This window comes from Heterodontus francisci, chromosome 34 (assembly GCF_036365525.1).
Source record: "Heterodontus francisci isolate sHetFra1 chromosome 34, sHetFra1.hap1, whole genome shotgun sequence".
In the NCBI taxonomy this organism is placed as follows: Eukaryota; Metazoa; Chordata; class Chondrichthyes; order Heterodontiformes; family Heterodontidae; genus Heterodontus; species Heterodontus francisci.
Window position 1 is genome coordinate 40,859,449 of NC_090404.1, and position 23,381 is coordinate 40,882,829.

Sequence of the window (23,381 nt, forward strand, 5' to 3'; positions counted from 1 at the left end):
GCCAGCAAACGCGTCGTTAATATATGTTCGCTGTTTCATACCATTTTATTTTTCTGAGTATAAAACATGAACTTTCCGTCCATTGTCCGACTGGTAAATGGCAGCCTATACTGGCCAGAATGCACCGCGCGCAGAAATACGGCCTATCTCCACCCCAAGAACCGCAACACGCAGGCGTCAGAAGACTCCGCCCCACGGAGTCCTCTTGTCTGCGCCGAGCATGCGTGGTGCGGCTCCCGGAAGTTGAGCGCAGCCACTGCAACACCGAGTTTCAACGGCTCTCAGGCCCCGAATCAGAGCCGCCGGATTCGGCGGACGTGCGGCGAGAGCCCCGGGGAGGCCAGAGGGGCCGCATTAAAGTGATGGTGCAGCGACTTCTCTATCCGAGCCGCCACTTCTCAGTTTCTTCTCCCATTTCCACCGAGTCAGGAAGCCTGTGAGTTGATTGGCTGGTAAGTTTTGTAACTTTGTTTCCCTTTCTCCAAAGTTAGGAAGTTTGTCCAAGGAGCTGGAAATTAAACATTCCAGTTTTCATCAGAATAAGGGGCAGCTTCCTGAGATTTAAGTGATACCAATAGAAGGGAAGTGAGTAGCCGGTGAGCCGTCTTTTATTTTTAAGTATTGAGGTTTATTATTTATTTATTTCGAGATACAGCACTGAAACAGGCCCTTCGGTCCACCGAGTCTGTGCCGACCATTAACCAGCCATTTATATTAATCCTACATTAATCCCATATTCCTATCACATCCCCTCAATTCCCCGACCACCTACCAACACTAGTGGCAATTTACAATCGCCAATTTACCTATCAACCTGCAAATCTTTGGCTGTGGGAGGAAACCGGAGCACCCAGCAGAAACCCACGCCGTCACAGGGAGAACTTGCAAACTCCGTACAGGCAGTACCCAGAATCACTGGAGCTGTGAGGCTGTGGTGCGAACCACTGCACTGCTTGGAGTAGCAAGTTTGTTATCTAATAGCCAGAGGAATTGCAGGGCTGCTCCAACCTCTGCAGTGCACATCCTGTGCGATAGTAAACAGAAAACATGGCAGGCTATAAGCTAGCCAGGAAGGATCCAAAGGGAGAGCTAAGAAGAGCAAGGAGAGGACACGAGAAGTCATTGGCGGATAGGATCAGGGAAAACCCTAAGGCTTTCTGTAGGTATATCAGGAATAAAAGAATGACCAGAGTTAGATTAGGGCCAATCAAGGATAGTAGTGGGAAGTTGTGTGTGGAACCAGAGGAGGTAGGGGAAGTGTTAAATGAATATTTTGCGTCAGTATTTACAGTAGAGAAAGAAAATGTTGTCGAGGAGAATACTGGGATTCAGGCGACTAGGCTAGATGGGATTGAGGTTCACAAGGAGGAGGTGTTATCAATTTTGGAAAGTGTGAAAATAGATAAGTCCCCTGGGCCAGATGGGATTTATCCTAGGATTCTCTGGGAAGCTAGGGAGGAGATTGCAGAGCCTTTGTCCTTGATCTTTATGTCGTCATTGTCGACAGGAATAGTGCCGGAAGACTGGAGGATAGCAAATGTTGTCCCCTTGTTCAAGAAGGGGAGTAGAGACAGCCCTGGTAATTATAGACCTGTGAGCCTTACTTCGGTTGTGGGTAAAATGTTGGAAAAGGTTATAAGAGACAGGATTTATAATCATCTTGAAAAGAATAAGTTCATAAGTCAGCACGGTTTTGTGACGGGTAGGTCGTGCCTCACAAACCTTATTGAGTTTTTCGAGAAGGTGACCAGCAGGTGGATGAGGGTAAATCAGTGGATGTGGTGTATATGGATTTCAGTAAGGCGTTTGATAAGGTTCCCCATGGTAGGCTATTGCAGAAAATACGGAAGTATGGGGTTGAAGGTGATTTAGAGCTTTGGATCAGAAATTGGCGAGCTGAAAGATGACAGAGGGTGATGGTTGATGGCAAATGTTCATTCTGGAGTTTCGTTACTAGTGGTGTACCGCAAGGATCTGTTTTGGGGCCACTGCTGTTTGTCATTTTTATAAATGACCTGGAAGAGGGTGGAGAAGGGGGGTTAGTAAATTTGCGGATGACACTAAGGTCGGTGGAGTTGTGGATAGTGCCGAAGGATGTTGTAGGGTACAGAGGGACATAGATAGACTGCAGAGCTGGGCTGAGAGATGGCAAATGGAGTTTTATGCAGAAAAGTGCGAGGTGATTCACTTTGGAAGGAGTAACAGGAATGCAGAGTACTGGGCTAATGGGAAGATTCTTGGTAGTGTAGATGAACAGAGAGAGCTTGGTGTCCAGGTGCATAAATCCCTGAAGGTTGCTGCCCAGGTTAATAGGGCTGTTAAGAAGGCATATGGTGTGTTAGCTTTTATTATAAGGGGTTCGAGTTTCGGAGTCACGAGGTCATGCTGCAGCTGTACAAAACTCTGGTGAGACCGCACCTGGAGTATTGCGTGCAGTTCTGGTCACCGCATTATCGGAAGGATGTGGAAGCTTTGGAAAGGGTGCAGAGGAGATTTACTAGGATGTTGCCTGGTATGGAGGGAAGGTCTTACGAGGAAAGGCTGAGGGACTTGAGGTTGTTTTCGTTGGAGAGAAGGAGGAGGAGAGGTGACTTAATAGAGACAGATAAGATAATCAGAAGGTTAGATAGGGTGGATAGTGAGAGTCTTTTTCCTCGGATGTTGATGGCAAACACGAGGGGACATAGCTTTCAGTTGAGGGGTGATAGATATAGGACAGATGTCAGAGGTAGTTTCTTTACTTCGAGAGTAGTAGGGGCGTGGAACGCCCTGCCTGCAACAGTAGTAGACTCGCCAACTTTAAGGGCATTTAAGTGGTCATTGGATAGACATATGGATGAAAATGGAATAATGTAGGTCAGATGGTTTCACAGGTCGGCGCAACATCGAGGGCTGAAGGGCCTGTACTGTGCTGTAATGTTCTAATAAGTAAAGATCGGGGCTCGAGGCCCTTACTGACCTGGGAGCGGAGAGACAACTGGCGGACCTGTGAGGAAGGTGATCCAGAGCGGCGACAGGCTCCCTGTGTCTCTCGGCGTGCGCTGAGACTCGAAAGAGGGAAAAAAAGGACTTAGAGTGATATCACGGGAAATTTTCAAGGTGACGGAAAGCGTCATAGACAGGAGTTTTAGAGAAGTGGTTACACCCAAAGTGCAGGCAGATAGATGGGTGACTGCGAGAAGGGGGAGGCAGTCAGTGCAGGAATCCCCTGTGGCTTTCCCCCTCTCTAACAAGTATACCATATTGGATACTGTTGGGGGGGTGGCCTATCAGGAGAAAACAGCAGCAGCCAGAGCAGTGGCACCACGGTTGGCACTGTTGTTCAGCAGGGAGGGACAAAGCGCAGAAGAGCAATAGTTATAGGGGACTCTATAGTCAGGGGCACAGCTAGGCGCTTCTGTGGAAGTGAAAGAGACTCCAGGATGTTATGTTGCCTCCCTGGTGCCAGGGTCAAGGATGTCTCTGAACGGACAGAGGGCATTCTGAAGGGGGAGGGTGAACAGCCAGAGGTTGTGGTACACATCGGTACCAATGACATAGGCAGGAAGAGTGATGCGGTCCTGCAGGGGGAGTTTAGGGAGTTAGGTAGTAAGTTAAAAAACAGGACCTCTCTGGTTGTAATCTCTGGATTACTCCCTGTGCCACGTGCCAGTGAGGCTAGAAATTGGAAGATAGTGCAGCTAAACACGTTGCTGAGCAGCTGGTGTAGAAGGGAGGGTTTCAGATATCTGGGCCATTGGGCTCTCTTCAGGGACAGATGGGACCTGTACAAGAAGGACGGGTTGCATCTAAACTGGAAGGGCACTAATATCCTGGCTGCAAGGTTTGCTAGTGTCATTCGGGAGGGTTTAAACTAGTGTGGCAGGGAGGTGGGAACCAGAGCAGTAGGACAGCTAGTGAAGTAAATGAGGAGGACATAGTAAATAAGGTCAGTGGGACTAAGAGGAAGAGCAGGCAGGGAGATGTTGCTGAGCACAGCGGGACTGGTGGTCTGCAGTGCATTTGTTTCAATGCGAGAAGTATAACGGGTAAGGCAGATGAACTTAGAGCTTGGATTCGTACTTGGAAATATGATGTTGCTATTACAGAGACTTGGTTGAGGGAAGGGCAGGATTGGCAGTTAAATGTTCCAGGCTTTAGAAGCTTCAGGTGGGATAGAGGGGGATGTAAAAGGGGTGGGGGAGTTGCATTGCTGGTGAAGGAGAACATCACAGCTGGACTGCAAGAGGACACGTCGGAGGGGTCATGCAGCGAGGCAATATGGGTGGAGCTCAGGAATAGGAAGGGTGCAGTCATGATGTTGGGGGTTTACTGCAGGCCTCCCAACAGCCAGCGGGCAGTAGAGGAGCAGATATGTAGACAGATTTTGGAAAGATGTAAAGGTAACAGGGTTGCAGTGGTGGGTGAATTTAACTTCCCCCATATTGACTGGGACTCACTTAGTGCTTGGGGCTTGGATGGGGCAGAATTTGTGAGGAGCATCCAGGAGGGCTTCTTGAAACAGTATGTAGATGGTCCAACTAGGGATGGGGCCATTCTGGCCCTGGCATTGGGGAATGAGCCCGGCCAGGTGGTCGAAGTTTCAGTGGGGGAGCATTTCGGGAGCAGTGACCATAATTCCATAAGTTTTAAGGTACTTGTGGATAAGGATAAGAGTAGTCCTCGGGTGAAGGTGCTAAATTGGGGGAAGGCTAATTATAACAATATTAGGCAGGAACTGACGAATTGAGATTGGGTCTGCTGTTTGAGGGTAAATCAACATCTGACATGTGGGAGTCTTTCAAACGTCAGATGATTAGAATCCAGGACCAGCATGTTCCTGTGAGGAAGAAAGACAAGTTTGGCAAGTTTCAGGAAGGTTAGGTAACACGGGATATTGTGAGCCAAATCAAAACGAAAAAAGAAGCATTTGTCAGGGCTGGAAGGCTCGAAACAGATGAAGCACTTGAGGAATATAAAGACAGTAGGAAGGAACTTAAGCAAGGAGTTAGGAGGGCTAAAAGAGGACATGAAAAGTCATTGGCAAACAGGATTAAGGAAAATCCCAAGGCTTTTTATACATATATAAAGAGCAAGAGGGTAACCAGGGAAAGGGTTGGCCCACTCAAGGACAGAGATGGGAATCTATGCGTGGAGCCAGAGGAAATGGGCGAGGTGCTAAATGAGTACTTTGCATCAGTATTCACCAAAGAGAAGGACTTGGTGGATGATGAGCCTAGGGAAGGGAGTGCCGATAGTCTCAGTCATCTCATTATCAAAAAGGAGGAGGTGTTGGGTGTCTTGCAAAGCATTAAGGTAGATAAGTCCCCAGGGCCTGATGGGATCTACCCTAGAATACTGAGGGAGGCAAGGGAAGAAATTGCTGGGGCCTTGACAGAAATCTTTGCATCCTCATTGGCTACAGGTGAGGTCCCAGAGGACTGGAGTATAGCCAATGTTGTTCCTTTGTTTAATAAGGGTGGCAAGGATAATCCAGGAAATTTTAGGCCGGTGAGCCTTACGTCAGTGGTAGGGAAGCTATTGGAGAGGATTCTTCGGGACAGGATTTACTCCCATTTGGAAACAAACGAACTTATTCGCGAGAGTCAGCATGGTTTTGTGAAGGGGAGGTTGTGTCTTACTAATTTGATTGAGTTTTTTGAGGAAGTGACGAAGATGATTGATGAAGGAAGGGCGGTGGATGTTGTCCATATGGACTTTAGTAAAGCCTTTGACAAGGTCCCGCATGGCAGACTGGTGCAAAAGATGAAGTCACACGGGATCAGAGGTGAGCTGGCAAGATGGATACAGAACTGGCTCGGTCATAGAAGACAGAGGGTAACAGTGGATGGGTGTTTTTCTGAATGGAGGGATGTGACCAGTGGTGTTCCGCAGGGATCAGTGTTGGGACCTTTGCTGTTTGTAGTATATATAAATGATTTTGAGGAAAATGTAGCTGGTCTGATCAGTAAGTTTGCGGACGACACAAAGGTTGGTGGAGTTGCGGATAATGATGAGGATTGTCAGAGGATACAGCAGGATAGAGATCGGTTGGAGACTTGGGCGGAGAAATGGCAGATGGTGTTTAATCCGGACAAATGTGAGGTAATGCATTTTGGAAGATCTAATACAGGTGGGAGGGATACAGTAAATGGCAGAACCCTGAGGAGTATTGACAGGCAGAGAGATCTGGGCGTACAGGTCCACAGGTCACTGAAAGTGGCAACGCAGGTGGATAAGGCAGTCAAGAAGGCATTCGGCATGCTTGCCTTCATCGGTCGGGGCATAGAGTGTAAAAATTGGCAAGTTATGCTGCAGCTGCACAGAACCTTAGTTAGGCCACACTTAGAATATTGCGTGCAATTCTGGTCACCACACTACCAGAAGGACGTGGAGGCTTTGGAGAGGGTACAGAGGAGGTTCACCAGGATGTTGCCTGGTCTGGAGGGCATTAGCTATGAGGAGAGGTTGGAAAAACTCGGATTGTTTTCACTGAAACGACGGAGGTGGAGGGGCGACATGACAGAGGTTTACAAAGTTATGAGTGACATGGACAGAGTGGATAGTTAGAAGCTTTTTCTCAGGGTGGAAGAGTCAGTTACTAGGGGACATAGGTTTAAGGTGCAAGGGGCAATGTTTAGAGGGGATGTGCGAGGCAAGTTTTTTACACAGAGGGTGGTGAGTGCCTGGAACTTGCTGCCAGGGGAGGTGGTGGAAGCAGATACGATAGCGATGTCTAAGAGACATCTTGACAAATATATGAATAGGAAGGGAATAGAGCGATATGGGCCCCGGAAGTGCAGAAGATGTTAGTTTCGGCAGGCATCAAGATTGACGCAGGCTTGGAGGGCCAAATGGCCTGTTCCTGTGCTGAACTGTTCTTTGTTCTCTTTGTGCTTTGTTCCAAACACGTGACCTGTTCCTCTTTGAAGGACAAAGACAACAGACACATTGGGACATCACCACCTGCAAGTTCCCCTCCAAGTCACTCACTATCCTGACTTGGAACGATATCACAATTCTTTGTTTGTGATTGGTCGGTTAAGTAACAACTGTTAGTCAATTTAATTAGCTTTAAAAAAATAAGGGGAAAGTTGTTTTTTGTTTGAAAAAAGACCTCGAGTGATAAAGTGAGTTCTAAGAGTGTGTTTTTTTTCAATTCGAGTAATTTAGATTGTCGTGGGTAGTGTTTGGAGTAGAACAATCCTCTAGTGTAATTAATATTTTTTAAAGGGAGTAACTAATTAATCTAAAGGTAAGTCATGGCAGGAGAGCTCAGCCCCGTGATATGCTCCTCCTGCGCGATGTGGGAAATCAGAGATGCTTCCAGTGTCCCTGACGACCATGTGTGCAGGAAGTGGATCCAGCTGCAGCTACTGACTACCCGCATTATGGAGCTGGAGCTGCAGGTGGATTCACTGTGGAGCATCCGCGATGCTGAGGACGTTGTGGATAGCACGTTTAGAGAGGTGGTCACACTGCAGGTAATGGCTGCACAGGCAGAAATGAGATGGGTGACCACCAGATGGAGTAGTAGGCACAGGCAGGTAGTGCAGGAGTCCCCTGTGGCCATCCCCCTCTCAAACAGATAGACCACTTTGGATACTGTTGGGGTGAATGACCTCCCAGCGGAAAGCAGCAACAGCCAAGTTTGTGTTACCACGCATGGCTCTGCTGCACAGCAGGGGAGGAAAAGGACTGGAAGAACTATACTGATAATGGATTCTATCGAAAGGGATACAGATAGGCATTTCTGTGGCCACAAACGTGACTTCAGGATGGTATGTTGCCTCCCTGGTGCCGGGGTCAAGTTAGTCACGGAGTGGCTGCAGGACATTCTGAAGGTGGGGGGGCGGGGGGTGGGGGGGGGGTGGCGAATAGTCAGAGGTTGTGGAACACATTGGTACCAACGACGGAGGTAAAAAGAGGATGAAGACCTGAAACAAGAATTTAGGGAGCTAGGTAGCAGATTAAAAAGCAGGACCTCAAAGGTTGTAATCTCTGGATTACTCTCGTGCCACATGCTCGTGAGTATAGGAATAGGAGGATAGAGCAGATGAATGCGTGGCTGAAGAGATGGTGCAGGAGGGAGGGCTTTAGCTTCCTGGATCACTGGGTCTGTTTCTGGCAAAGGTGGGACCTGTACAAGTTGGACGAACATCCTTGCTGGGAGTTTTACGAGTGCTGTTGGGGGCAGTTTATACACATTTGGCAGAGGAATGGGATACAGAGTGGAGGTATAGGAGCGGGTGATGCTCAGTCAAATATAGAAGAGAAACTGAGTCAGTCTGTTATGCAGAGCAAATATAGACCTGTTAAGGCACAAGTGACAAATGCAAGGCTGGATTGCATTTATTTTAATGCAAGACAGATGAATTGAGGGCTTTGATTAGCACATGGGATTATGATATTGTTGCTATCACAGAGACATGGTTGAGGGAAGGGCAGGACTGGCAGCTCAATATTCCAGGCTATAGAATCTTCAGGTGTGACAGGAGAAGGGATAAAAGAGGAGGTCGCATTGCTCTGTTGATGAAGGAGTCAATTACTGCAGTCAGGAGGGATGATATCTGCGAAGGTTCTTCAAATGAGGCCAGATGAGTCAAACTTGAAAACAAAAAGGGGGCAATCACTTGGCTGGGAGTGTACTGCAGGCCTCCAAACAGTCAGGGAGAGATAGAGGAGCAGATATGTAGGCAAATCTCAGAGGTGTAATAATAGTAGAGGATTTCAGCTTAGCTAATATCAGCTGGGATGGTCTTCGTGTAAAAGACTTCAAGGGGGCGGAATTCTTAAAATATATACAGGAGACTTTTTTGAGCCAGTGCATAGAAAGTCCAACAAGAAAAGGCGCAGTACTGGACCTAATCCTAGGGAATGATGCTGGACAAGTTGTAGAAGTGTCAGTGGGGGTGCATTTCGGGGATAGTGACCATAACTCTGTGAGACAAAGGCGGGCTGGAAATAAAAGTACTGAATTGGGGGAAGGCCAATTTCAATATGATAAAACAGGATCTGGCCAAAGTGAACTGGGAGCAGCTACTTGTCGGAAAGTCTACATCAGACCAGTGGGAGTCAAAGAGGAAAGAGTTAGGGTTCAGCGGCAACATGTACCCGTAAAGGTGAAGGGTCGGACCAACAAGTCCAGGGAACCCTGGATGTCAAGGGATAGCGAGGATTGGATCAGGGAAAAAAAAAAAAGGAGGCTTCTGGCAGATTCAACGTGTTGAAAACAGCGGAGGTACTGGAGGAGGATAGAAAGTGTAGTGGGGGTACAAAGAAAAGTAATTAGGAGAGCAAAGAGGGGGCATGAAAAAACACTGGCGGGCAAGATCAAGGAAAATGCTGAGGCATTTTCTAAGTATATTAAGGGCAAGAGGATAAGCAGTGAAAGAGTGGGGCCCATTAGGGACCAAAGTGCCAATCTGTGTGTGGAGCCAGAGGACAGAGGTGAGGTTTTAAATGATTACTTTGCATCTGTTCACTATGGAGAAGGATGATGTAGGTGTAGAGATCAGGGAGGGGGATTGTGATACACTTGAACATATTAGCATTGAAAGTGAGGAAGTATTAGCTGTTCTAACGGGCTTAAAAGTGGATAAATTCCCAGTCCCAGATGAGATGTATCCCAGGCTGTTATGTGAGGCAAGGGAGGAGATAGCAGGGGCTCTGACATAAATGTTCAGATCCTCTCTGGTCACAGGAGAGGTACCAGAGGACTGGAGGACTATGAATGTGGTGCCATTATCAAGAAGGGTAGCAGGGATAAACCAGGTACCGACAGGCCAGTGAGTCTAACATCAGTGGTTGGGAAAATATTGGAAAAAATTCTGAGGGACAGGATTAATCTCCACATGGAGAGACAGGGATTAATCAGGGATAGTCAACAAGGCTTTGTCAGGGGGAGATCGTGTCTAACTAACTTGATTGAATTTTTCAAGGCAGTGACGAGGTGTGTGGATGAGGGTAAAGCAGTTGATGTAGTCTACATGGACTTCAGTAAGCTTTTGATAAGGTCCCGCATGGGAGAGTGGTTAAGAAGGTCAGAGCCCATGGGATCCAGGGCAATTTGGCAAATTGGATCCAAAATTGGCTCAGTGGCAGGAGGCAGAGGGTGATGGTCGAGGATTGTTTTTGCGAGTGGAAACCTGAGACCAGTGGTGTACCACAGGGATCGGTACTGGGACCCTTGCTGTTTGTCGGTTACATTAATGATTTAGATGTGAATATAGGAGGCATGATAAGTAAATTCGCAGATGACACGAACATTGGTGGTGTTGTAAATAGTGAGGAGGAAAGCCTTAGATTACAGGACAATATAGATGGGCTGGTAAGATGGGCAGAGCAGTGGCAAATGGAATTTAATCCTGAGAAGTGTGAGGTGATGCATTTTGGGAGGACTAACAAGGCAAGGGAATATGCAATGGATGGGAGGACCCCAGGAAGTACTGAGGGTCAGAGGGACCTTGGTGTACTTGTCCATAGATCACTGAAGGCAGCGGCACAGGTAGTTAAGGTGGTTAGGAAGGCATATGTGATACTTGCCTTTATCAGCTGAGGCATAAAATGTAACAGCAGGAAGGTTATGATGGAGCTGTATAAAACACTAGTTCGGCCACAGCTGGAGTACTGTGTTCAGTTCTAGGCACCACACTATACGAAGGATGTGGTTGCACTGGAGAGGGTGCAGAGGAGGTTCACCAGGATGTTGCCTGGTTTGGAGCATTTCAGCTATGAAGAGAGATTGAAAAGGCTGGGGTTGTTTTCAAAAGAGCAGAGAAGGTTGAAGGGGGACATGATTGAGGTATTCAAATTTATGAGGGGCATTGATAGGTTAGATAGGAAGAAACTTTTTCCATTAGTGGAGGTGTCAATAACCAGGGGGCATAGATTTAAGGTAAGGGGCAGCAGGTTTAGAGAGAATTTGTGGAAAGAAAATTTCACCCAGAGGGTGGTTGGAATCTGAAAAGCACTGCCTGAAGAGGTGGTCGAGGCAGGAACCCTCACAACATTTAACAAGTATTTAGATGAGCACTTGAAACACCATAGCAGACAAGACTATGGGCCAAGTGCTGGAAAATGGGATTAGAATAGTTAGGTGCTTGATGGCCGGCACAGACACGATGGGCCGAAGGGCCTGTTTCTGTGCTGTATAACTCTGACTATTTACAGCACAGGAGGAGGCCATTCCGCCCATTGTATCTGTTCATCCCACTTTCCAGTTGTTAAGACCTCAGATTGTCAATATGAGATATGAATCCCCAGACCACACTAATAAATTACACAAGATTTCACATTTTCAGTCTTTTGTTCTAATAACTAAACTAAAAGAAATCCACAATTATCTAAACAGCACTTTGATTGTAAATTGTGGTGTCAGCTATTTACAAAGATATTTTCTTTACTTATTCAACACTTGACTATCTCACACCACACTGATACATTACACAGTCCTTTTTGATGACAAAAGCCTTTGCAGTTACAAGTCCAAAATTCCTGCCAATGGTGGGGCTGCTCCGACCTCTGGAGTGCACATCCTGTGTAATGTGTCAACTCCAGATAACCATTTGTGTAGGAAGTATCATTGGGGGAGGTGGTGACATCGGGGTAATGTCACTGGAACATGGGTTCGAATCCCACCACGGCAGATGGTGACATTTAAATTCAATTAATAAATCTGCAATTAAAAAGCCATCTGGTTCATGAGATGGGAAATCTGCTGTCCTTACCTGGTCTGGCCTACATGTGACTGCAGATCCACACAATGTGGCTGACTCTGAAATGCCCTCTGAAATGGCCGAGCGAGCCTCTCAGTTGTCAAGGGCAGTTTGGGATGGACAATAAATACTGGCCGAGCCAGCAACACCCACATCACATGGATGAAGATAAAACAAGTTGCAGCAGCTCGAGCTCCGGTTTTCGGAGCATGAACTGCAGCTGGTGTCACTGCGGTGCAACCATGAGGTGAGAGATTTGTGGACAGCACGTTTATAGATATGGTCACCCTGCAGCTTAAGAGTATGGAGGGAGAGAGGCAATGGGTGGCCAACTGACAGTCAAGAAGAAACAGGCAGGGAATGCAGGAGAACCCTGAGTGCATCTCACTCTCCAACCAGTATTCAGTTCTGAATACTGATGAAAGTGATGGTTCATCTAAGGAGTGCAGCAAGAGTCAAGGCCATGGCAGCACAGTTGGATCAGCTTCACAGAGGGTCACAAAGCTGACTGACTGAGCAATAGTGATAGGAGATTTGATAGGGGAATACACAGGCGTTTCTGCAGCCGCAGACGTGAATCCAGGCTGGTGTGTGGCCTCCCTCAGGACAATGTACAGCAGGGTGCATGTACAGTCATCCTGGGCCAGGAAACAGGAGGAGAGAATGTTGTGAATTTCTATCCTGGACTGACAGTGATGGTTTTTGTAAACTCCTTTTACAGGGGCTTAGAAGCAGGGGATATGCAGATGGGGAATCTCGAGCCAAACATCACATCAAGATCTGACAGAGTCACTCGATACATCAGGACCTGAATATCATCGGCCTTTGAATGTGGAAGGAGAAAGGTTTGTCTGTTCTGTCTGTGGGAAAAGATTTCAGGTATCAGTGAGAGTGGAAAAGCACTGAGATACACAAAGCCCTGGTTAGACCACACCTGGAGTATTGTGTTCAGTTCTGGGTACCACACCTTCGGAAGGATATAATGGCCTTGGAGGGAGTGCAGTGTAGATTTACCTGAATAATACCTGGACTCGAAGGGTTAAATTACGAGGAGAGATTACACAAATGAATCAGTCATTACAGCACAGAAGGAGGACATTGAGCTTTTTGATTCCATCCCAGCTCTCTGTAGAACAAACCGGTCAGTCCCATTCCCCCACTCTTTTTTATTAGAATTAGAACATTACAGCGCAGTACAGGCCCTTCGGCCCTCGATGTTGCGCAGACCTGTGAAACCATCTGACCTACACTATTCCATTTTCATCCATATGTCTATCCAATGACCACTTAAATGCCCTTAAAGTTGGCGAGTCTACTACTGTTGCAGGCAGGGCGTTCCACGCCCCTACTACTCTCTGAGTAAAGAAACTACCTCTGACATCTGTCCTATATCTATCACCCCTCAACTTGAAGCTATGTCCCCTCGTGTTTGCCATCACCATCCGAGGAAAAAGACTCTCACTATCCACCCTATCTAACCTTCTGATTATCTTATATGTCTCTATTAAGTCACCTCTCCTCCTCCTTGTCTCCAACGAAAACAACCTCAAGTCCCTCAGCCTTTCTTCGTAAGACCTTCCCTCCATATCAGGCAACATCCTAGTAAATCTCCTCTGCACCCTTTCCAAAGCTTCCACATCCTTCCTATAATGTGGTGACCAGAACTGCACGCAATACTCCAGGTGCGATCTCACCAGAGTTTTGTACAGCTGCAGCATGACCTCGTGACTCCGAAACTCGATCCCCCTACTAATAAAAGCTAACACACCATATGCCTTCTTAACAGCCCTATTAACCTGGGTAGTAACCTTCAGGGATTTATGCACCTGGACACCAAGATCTCTCTGTTCATCTACACTACCAAGAATCTTCCCATTAGCCCAGTTCTCTGCATTCCTGTTACTCCTTCCAAAGTGAATCACCTCGCACTTTTCCGCATTAAACTCCATTTGCCATCTCTCAGCCCAGCTCTGCAGCCTATCTATGTCCCTCTGTACCCTACCACATCCTTTGGCACTATCCAGAACTCCACCGACCTTAGTGTCATCCACAAATTTACTAACCCACCCTTCTACACCCTCTTCCAGGTCATTTATAAAAATGACAAACAGCAGTGGCCCCAAAACAGATCCTTGCGGTACACCACTAGTAACTAAACTCCAGGATGAACATTTGCCATCAACCACCACCCTCTGTCTTCTTTCAGCGAGCCAATTTCTGATCCAAAGCTCTCAATCACCTTCAACCCCATACTTCCATATTTTCTGCAATAGCCAACCGTGGGGAAACTTATCAAACGCCTTACTGAAATCCATATACACCACATCCACTGCTTTACCCTCATCCACCTGTTTGGTCACCTTCTCGAAAAACTCAATAAGGTTTGTGAGGCACGACCTACCCTTCACAAAACCGTGCTGACTATCGCTAATGAACTTATTCTTTTCAAGGTGATTATAAATCCTGTCTCTTGTAACCTTTTCCAACATTTTACCCACAACCAAAGTAAGGCTCACAGGTCGATAATTACCAGGGCTGTCTCTACTCCCCTTCTTGAACAAGGGGACAACATTTGCTATCCTCCAGTCTTCCGGCACTATTCCTGTCGACAATGACGACATAAAGATCAAGGACAAAGGCTCTGCAATCTCCTCCCTAGCTTCCCAGAGAATCCTAGGATAAATCCCATCTGGCCCAGGGGACTTATCTATTTACACACTTTCCAAAATTGATAACACCTCCTCCTTATGAACCTCAATCCCATCTAGCCTAGTAGCCTGAATCTCAGTATTCTCCTCGACAACATTTTCTTTCTCTACTGTAAATACTGACGCAAAATATTCATTTAACACTTCCCCTATCTCCTCTGATTCCACACACAACTTCCCACTACTATCCTTGATTGGCCCTAATCTAACTCTAGTCATTCTTTTATTCCTGATATACCTACAGAAAGCCTTAGGGTTTTCCCTGATCCTATCCGCCAATGACTTCTCGTGTCCTCTCCTTGCTCTTCTTAGCTCTCACTTTAGATCCTTCCTGTCTGGCTTGTAACTCTCAAGCTCCCTAACTGAGCCTTCACGTCTCATCCTAACATAAGCCGCCGCCTTCCTCTTGACAAGTGCTTCAACTTCTTCAGCAAACCACGTCTCCCTCGCTCGACAACTTCCTCCCTGCCTCACAGGTACATACTTAACAAGGAGACGCAGTAGCTGCTCCTTGAATAAGCTCCACATTTCGATTGTTCCCATCCCCTGCAGTTTCCTTCCCCATCCTACGCATCCTAAATCTTGCCTAATCGCATCATAATTTCCTTTCCCCCAGCTATAATTTTTGCCCTGCGGTATATACCTGTCCCACCCCATCGCTAAGGTAAACCTAACCGAATTGTGATCACTATCACCAAAGTGCTCACCTGCATCTAAATCTAACACCTGGCCAGGTTCATTACCCAGTACCAAATCCAATGTGGCATCGCCCCTGGTTGGCCTGTCTACATACTGTGTCAGAAAACCCTCCTGCACACACTGGACAAAAACTGACCCATCTAAAGTACTCGAACTATAGTATTTCCAGTCGATATTTGGAAAGTTAAAGTCCCCCATAACAACTACCCTGTTACTCTCGCCCCTGTCGAGAATCATCTTCGCTATCCTTTCCTCTCCATCTCTATTCCCGTAGTCGTGCAGGTTTATTTCCCTCAAGTGCCCATCTAATTTCCATTTGTAATCATTGATCGTCTCCACTTCCACCACCCTCATAGGCAGTGAGTTCCAGGTCATTACCACTCACTGTGTAAAAAAACTGCTTCCTCACATCCCTCCTGTATCTCAAAACCTGAATCTGTGTCCACTAATCCTTGTATCATCAGCTAATGGGAACAGCTTTTCTTGGTCTGCCTTCTCTTAACCTGTCATCATTTTCAACACCTCTATCAGATCTCCCCTCAATCTCCTTTGCTCCAAGGAGAACAAGACCAGCTCCTCCAACCTAACCTTGCAGTTAAATTCTCTCATCTCAGGAACCATTCTGATCAATCTCTGCACCCTCTCAAGGACCTTCACACCCTTCCGAAAGTGTGGTGACCAGAACTGGATGCAATACTCTAGTTGTGGCCTAACCAGAGCTTTATAAATGTTCAGCAAAACTTCCTTCCTTTTGTGTTCAATAGCTCTATTTATGAGGCCCAAGATCCCATTTGCTTTGCCAACTGTTCCCTCAATACATCCTTCCACTTTCAGTGATCTCTGCACATGAACCCTCAGGTCCCTCTATCCCTGTAAACTCTTTAGAACTGTACCATTAAGTGTATGTTGCCTCTCCCTATTCCTTCTGCCAGAATGAATCACCTCACTGTGAGGGTTGTAGTCCCTGGAATTCAGAAGATTAAGGGGTGATTTAATCAAAGTTTTCAAGATATTAATTGAAACTGATAGGGTAGATAGAGAGAAACTCTTCTCCATCACCTGCAGTACTCGGCAGCATCGTCTAAAACTTAGAGCCAGAACTTTCATTAATCCACCCCTGGGCCCAGTGAACCTGAGCATTAATCCACCCAGGCTGAATGTACACAGAATTACAGCCCAGAAACAGGCCGTTCAGCCCCACTCGTCTGTGCTGCTGTTTATAATCCACATGAGCCTCCTCCCAATCTGATTACCTTGTCCCACTCTGTCCCCATATCCCTCTATTCCCTTCTCCCTCATAAATGTATTGAGCCTCCCCTTAAACACATCATTGTTATCACCTTCAACCACTCCACATGGCAGTGAGTTCCACATTCTCACCACTCTCTGAGTAGAGAAATTCCTCCTAAGTTCTCTATTTGACCTGTTAATGTCTGTATTATATTGCTGCCCCCTTGTTCTGACTGACTGATAATTTTAAAGACCTCTATCAGATCTCCTCCTAGTCTTCTCTTTTCCAGAGAAAGGAGCCCCAGCCTGCTCAATCTTGCTGGATGGTAACATCCTCTCTGGTGACATCTTTGTAAATCTATTCTGCACTTTCTTCAATATCCTTTTTTAATCTGGAGACCAGAACTGCTCACAGTCCTTCTAAGTCAGGTTCTCTATAAATTTAACGTTCCCTCCCTGCTGTTACATTGTATTCCTCTAGAAAAGAACATCAGCTCTTTCTTTGCTCTCTTATCCACTTGTGTTGCTCCTTTTAGTGAGTTATGTGACTCTGTTCCCAGATCTCTTTGCTGCTCTGCTCCATTTAAGTTCTTACATTCTAACCAATAACTGGCCTCCTTATTCCTCCTCCCACAATGAACCAGTTCACATTTCACTATGTTGAATTTCATTTCCCATTTATCTGTCCAGTCTGCCAGCCTGTTTCTGTCTTCCTGGATTTCAATGCACTCCTCCTCATTATTAGTTCATTCATCCAGTTTGGTGTCAACTACAAGTTATGAAAACATCCCTCTGATTCCTGAGTCCAAATGTGGGTCAAGAACAGAATTCCCAGTGTACTTCACACCATAGTTGATGTCCCGGGCCCTCGGGTTTCAGTATAATTTATTGAATAATTTTCTCCATTGTCTCTCTGGCCCTGATCTCAATGGGATGACACAAAATCATCCATTCAATATTTGGAGCTTTCAGTGGAGGATTCATTACCCAGGACTCCCGTGATCAGGGTCAGTCCCTTATCAATGACCACAGGGGCTGAGTGCATTGGCGTGGGATCGAACTGTGCACTCACTGAGCATGTCCAGCGTAGGTAATGGAGATGGACCAGGTGGACCAGGTGGATCGGGAGGCGAGAGGAGATTGTGGGTACAGGGGAGGAATTGGAGCCATGGGTGGGCTGGGAGGCTTCATATACACCTGGGGTAGGCCAAGAGGCTCCGTGTTTACCTCATGGTGACAGGTCCGGGGGAGAGGGGTCACTGGCCGCCATCTTGGACAGGGCGGGATCAGGGTGCAAGCACAGCCATCTTGGTGAGGGCACAGTGAGCGAACAGGACCTCACAAACTCTGTTTCCTACTGGGTCCGAATGCCCAGGAGATGGGGCATCCTGGACAATAGGGTTTTAAGCAGCTTCACCCACTCTCAGGCTGCATGTGATGTTTGCAGCCTTTAAGAGTCCATGGGCCATGTATATATTCAGTGTAAGAGGTTACAGCCCCTGTATCGTTACCTGAAGGGGCTGCTCCTCAAATTAGAATCCTGGAAATTTACAGTATGGAAGGAGGCCATTCGGCCCATCGTGTCCTCGTTGGCTGACAAGGAGCCATCCAGCCTAATCCCACTTTCCAGCTCTTGGTCCATCGTGTTATGATCCTCTATTTTTTTTTCCCAAGAAGAATGCAGTGTGCCTTTAAGGCTGGAAAAGGAGCAGTGCTGCTTTAAGGCAACAAGCTCCAGAGACTGAGTCAAAGAATGTATTCTCGTTGCCCCGGGATACAGCCACTCAGACTGAAGATCGAGAGATGCATTGTTTCCAATTGACATTTGAAACTAGTTGAAAAACTGGCTTTTGAGACACCGTTAACAGAGACAGACACAGATTATCATCCAGCATATACTGAAGGAAAAAAGACCTCTCTCTTGGTTTATTTAAACCCGAATTCTGATATCAAGCCAGATTACTTTCTTAAAAGAAAATAACCAATTCCTTTCACGACTGAACTGAAAATGTTGAAATTTGTCGCTGGAAAAGAACAGCATCAATTCAACTGCTGAACTAGATTGGACTGTTCTACTGTTGAAGAACCTTTTATTTTCTCCCCCCCCCCCCCCCCCCCCAGTTCAGATGGCTGTGAAGACTTCCAAGCAACCTTGGACTATTCCACATAGGAAGGTTTCACTTCAGCAGGAGCATAAATATGCAAAGACACTATTTTTTCTGTTTTAAATGTTTATATGTTAGTAGTGTTTAAGAATTTAGTTTTTCTAATTAAACAGTTAATTTGTTGATCTAAAGACACCTGGTTTGGTTAGCCTTATTCGGGGGTTAATAGATGGTACAATTTGGCTGGATCTTTCTTTAATTTGGAATGTTTAAAATGTCAGGCGATCTGTGAGGGACGGGACTGAATCAACAGTGTGTTTCTCCCACCACTATCAAAACTGTATATTTTGATTGTGGGGCTTTGACTTGAGCACTCGGTCGTAACAATACCCTTGTAGGTTAGGGAACTTCACGTGCATATCCAAGTACTTTTTAATTGTTTTGAAGCTTTCTGCCTCTACCACCTTCCCAGGCAGTGAGTTGCAGATCCCCACCGCCCTCTGGCTGAAAACATTTCCCCTCAAATCCCTTTTAAATTTCCTACCTCTTACCCAAAAACTGTGCCCCTGGTTATGGACCCCTCAGCCAAGGGGAATAGGTCCTTCCTATCCACTCTATCTAGACCCCTCATCATTTTCTGCACTTCAATTCGGTCTCCTTTCAGTCTCCTCTATTCCAAAGAAAACAACCCTCACCTATCCAATATTTCCTCAGAACTAAAATTCTCCAATCCAGACAACATCCTTGTAAATCTCCTCTGTACCGTCTCTAATACAACCACATCTTTCCTGCAGTGCGGTGACCAGAACTGTACACAGTCCTCCAGCTGTGTCCTAACCAGTGTTTTATACATTTTCAGCAGAACCTTCATGCTCTTATATTCTCTGCCTTGGTTAATAAAGGCAAGTATCTCTTACGCCTTATCTACCTGCCCAGCCATATTCAAAGTTCTGTGAATGTGCACTCCAAGGTCCCTCTGTTCCTTTATACTTCTCAATATCCTACCATTTATTGTGTATTCCCTTGCCTTGTTAGCTGTCTCCAAATGCATTACCTCACACTTCTCCGGATTGAATTCCATTTGTCACTATTCTGCCCACCTGACCAGTCCATTGATATCTTCCTGCAGTTAACAGCTTTCTTCATTATCAACCACATGGTCAATTTTTGTATCATCTGCAAACTTTTTAATCAAATCCCCTACAATCAGGTACAAACCATGGATATATAGAACAAAAAGCAAAGGACCGAGTACTGATCCCTGTAGAACCTCACTGAAAACAGCCTTCCAGTCACACAAACACTCATCAACCATTACTCTTTGCTTCCTGCCTCTGAGTCAATTTTGACTCCAACTTGCTGTTTTGCTTTTATTTTCATGACCAGTCTGCCTTGTGGGACCTTATCAATGGCCTTGGTTACAGTTTAACCCCATTCTCCTAATCTCTGGCCACTCAGTGTGGAGGTGGGGTGGGGAGGTTGGAGGATCTTTTCCGGGACCTGCTCTTGGGCCTGGTTAAAACACCACCCACACCCACAGCCCTTTCGATCACCTGCCCTTCCAAAACCCCCCAGTCCCCCCAATGCCCTCCTCTCCCTCACCTCATCCACCCCAAACCCACCCAGGTTTGTATCTATCTTGTATATTTAAACACTCAGTTCTCACCTTCTCCATCTCTCTCTCCCTCTCGCTCAGGCTGAGAAGCAATGTGTAGGTCCAGGATGTACAGGGACCATGCTCGGAGTGGGTGTGTCACTTTAGCTGCTGCCCTGTCTTCCCTGGTCCTGTCCTTGCCGGGGTGGCCTTCTGCAACCGGTGGACACCTCAGGATACAGAGTGTCTTGTGGACACTGGGAGCAATGTTCTGGTTTAGTTGGGAAGGTTCCCTTTGCTTCTGTTACAATTTGTTGCTTAATTTGGCTTCTTTTAGTTTGAATGGACCACATGTTTGGGGGAAACGAGAGGAAAGAATGTTCCATAGAAACTAGAACTGTCTGTTCTGAATTTCTACCCTGGACTGACAGTGCTGACTTTTGTAAACTCCTTTTACAGGGTATTAGAAGGGGAGGATTTACTGACGGGAAATTCAAACCAAACATCGCATCAAGATCTGACAGTCACTCGATTCATCAGGACCTGAATATCATCGGCCTTTGAATGTGGAAGGAGAAATGTTTCTGTTCTGCCTGGGAAAAGATTTCAAACATCAGTGTGACTGAAGAAGCACCGAGACACACACACACACCCGAGTGAGGGTGTTCCAGTGACTGACTGTGGAAAGAGTTTTAACCAGTTACACAGCCTGTGAAAACACCACCATTCACAGCGGGGAGAAACTGTACACATGTTCTGTGTGTGGACAAGGCTTCAACTGATCATCCAACCTGGAGAGACACAAGGACACCCTCACCACGGAGAAACCATGGAAATGTGGGGACTGTGGGAAGGGATTCGGTTCTCCATCAAAGCTGGATATTCATTAACTCAGTCACACTGGGGAGGGGCCGTTCACCTGCTCAGTGTGTGGGAAGGGATTCACTCAGTTATCCCACCTGCTGACACAGCAGAGTGTTCACAAGGGTAGGTTGGAGAAGTTGGGGTTGTTCTCCTTGGAGCAAAGGAGATTGAGGGAAAATTTCATCGAAATGTACCAGATTCTGACAGACTTTGATAAATTAGACAAAGAAAAACTGTTCCCATGAACTAATAGTACAAGAACTAGGGAACACAGATTGAAGGTTTTGAGGAAGAGTTGCAGCAGGAATGTGAGGAAGAACTTCTTCTGCAGCAAGTGGTTCTGACCTGGAACTCGCTGCCAATGTGTGTGGTGGAAGTGGAAATAATCAATGATTTTCAAAGGAAACTGGATGGTCACTTGAAGGAAATAAACTTGCAGGGCTATGGGCTCATGTGGGGCAGTGGGACTGAGCGGATTGCTCCCTGGAGAGCTGACATGGAATTGATGGGCCAAATGGCCTTGTTCTGTGCTGTAAATGATGCTGTGTCTCTGTGACTGTGTTTTGAGACAGGATATCCCAGCTCTCCACCCTGGATTCTCAGTGTGAACAGGAGTCGGAGTGGGGAGGACCCACTGTCGATGGTTTACTAGAAATGTTAAAGGTCATATCAAAATTAAAGGAAAAGCATATAATTGCACAAAGGTGGGTGGCAGATCAGAATTAGAATTTTTTTTTTTAGAATTAGAACATTACAGCGCAGTGCAGGCCCTTCGGCCCTCGATGTTGCGCCGACCATCTGACCTACACTATTCCATTTTCATCCATATGTCTATCCAATGACCAATGAATGTTGGACAGAATGTAGAAAAACAGCAAAGAATGACTAAAAGATTGATAAGGAGTGCAGATTGTAAACAGAGTCTGGAGGTATGTGTTTGCTGAGTGGTGAGTTCAGTGAAGGGGAGAGGAGGTGCTCCTTTTTTCTACTTTTTCTGTCCTCCAGTATTTGGTTCTTGTTTCTGTGCAGTGAAAGGAGCTGGTTGGTTGAGTAACTGGTCAGATCTTCTCCTTCTAAATAGTCGGTTAAGTTAAGGTCTGGCACGGCAGCTTGGCTGAGTGCAATGCACAGCTTGTGACATGTGGGATGTCGAGGATGCACCGTGTGTCCTGGACAAACACATCTGCAGGAAGTGTCACCGGCTGCACAAGCTTGAGCTCTGGGGTTTGGATCTCGAGCAGTGGCTGGAGTCACTGTGGTGCATCCACAATGCAGAGAACTACATGGCTAGCAGGTTTCGGGAGGTGATCACACCACAGGTTAGGAGCATGCAGGAGGATAAGGAATGGGTAACCCACAGACAGTCTACGAGAACCAGACAGGTAGTGCAGGAGTCCCCTGATATGATCTCACTTGCTAATCGGCTTTCCATTTTCGATACTAGTGAGGGTGATGGTTCCTCAGAGGAGTGCAGACAGAGCCACGTTTGTCAGGTGGCTCAGCTGCACAGGAGGGGTGGAGGAAGAGTGGAAGAGCAGTCGTGATGGGGCATTCATTAGTCAGGGGAACACAGAAGTCTTTCTGCAGCTGTAGATCGAACTCCAGGATGGTGTGTTGCCTCCCTGGTGCCAGGATCAAGGATGTCACGGAACGGCTACAGGACATTTATCTGGGGGAAGGTGAACAGCCAGAGGTCGTGGTCCACGTTGGCACCATTAACATAGATGGAAAGGGTAAATGAGGTCCTGACAACAAATTTTAGGGAACTGGGAAGGAGATTAAAAAAGCAGGGCCTCAAAAGCAGTTATCTCAGGATTACTCCCACTCCCATGTGCAAGTGAGCATAGGAATAGGAGTATTGACTGATTAAACAGGTGATTGGAGAACTGGTGTGGGAGGGAGGGCATCAGATTTGTGAGGCACTGGGACAGGTGGGACCCATACAAGATGGACGGGTTGCATCGAAGCAGCATTGGGACTAATATCCTCACAGGGAGATTATTAGTGCTGTTGGGGAGGGTTTAAACTAGATTGGTAAGGGGATGGAAACCTGAGAGGGAGTTCCGATTGGAGGGAAGCAAAACTGGTAACTTGTCAGGGGTATGGGAACCAGGGAAAAATATTAGACCGGAACACCAAGGTGCACAGAATACTGGGAGAGATAGTTAGCACTGGAGTAGGGAATAGCAAGTTACAAGGTGGGGTCAGAGTCAGGGATAAAGTAATAAAGTCTAAATCAGGGTTAATGTGCATGTATGTGAATGCAGAGTGTGGTTAATAAGATTGGTGAGGTACACGTGCAGATTGCCATGTGGAAATATGATGTTGTGGCTGGAACAGAGACCTGGCTCAAAGAAGGGCAGGACTGGGTGTTAAATATTCCTGGATACAAGGTGTTCAGGAAAGAAAGGGAAAGGGGCGGTGGAGTATTGATAAATGAGAACATTGCCGTGTTGGAGAAAAAGGATGTCCCATTGGTGTCGAT

At 46.5% G+C, this 23,381-nt stretch overlaps 1 long non-coding RNA gene across 1 annotated transcript; it reads left to right on the top strand.

Annotated features, from left to right (window-relative positions):
• The first annotated feature begins 210 nt into the window (after positions 1-210).
• Positions 211-22,018, top strand: LOC137348526 (uncharacterized). The gene is made up of 3 exons (XR_010969129.1): positions 211-452; positions 12,418-12,541; positions 20,492-22,018. It is a non-coding gene; the product is annotated as an uncharacterized lncRNA (long non-coding RNA).
• The last annotated feature ends 1,363 nt before the right edge of the window (positions 22,019-23,381 follow it).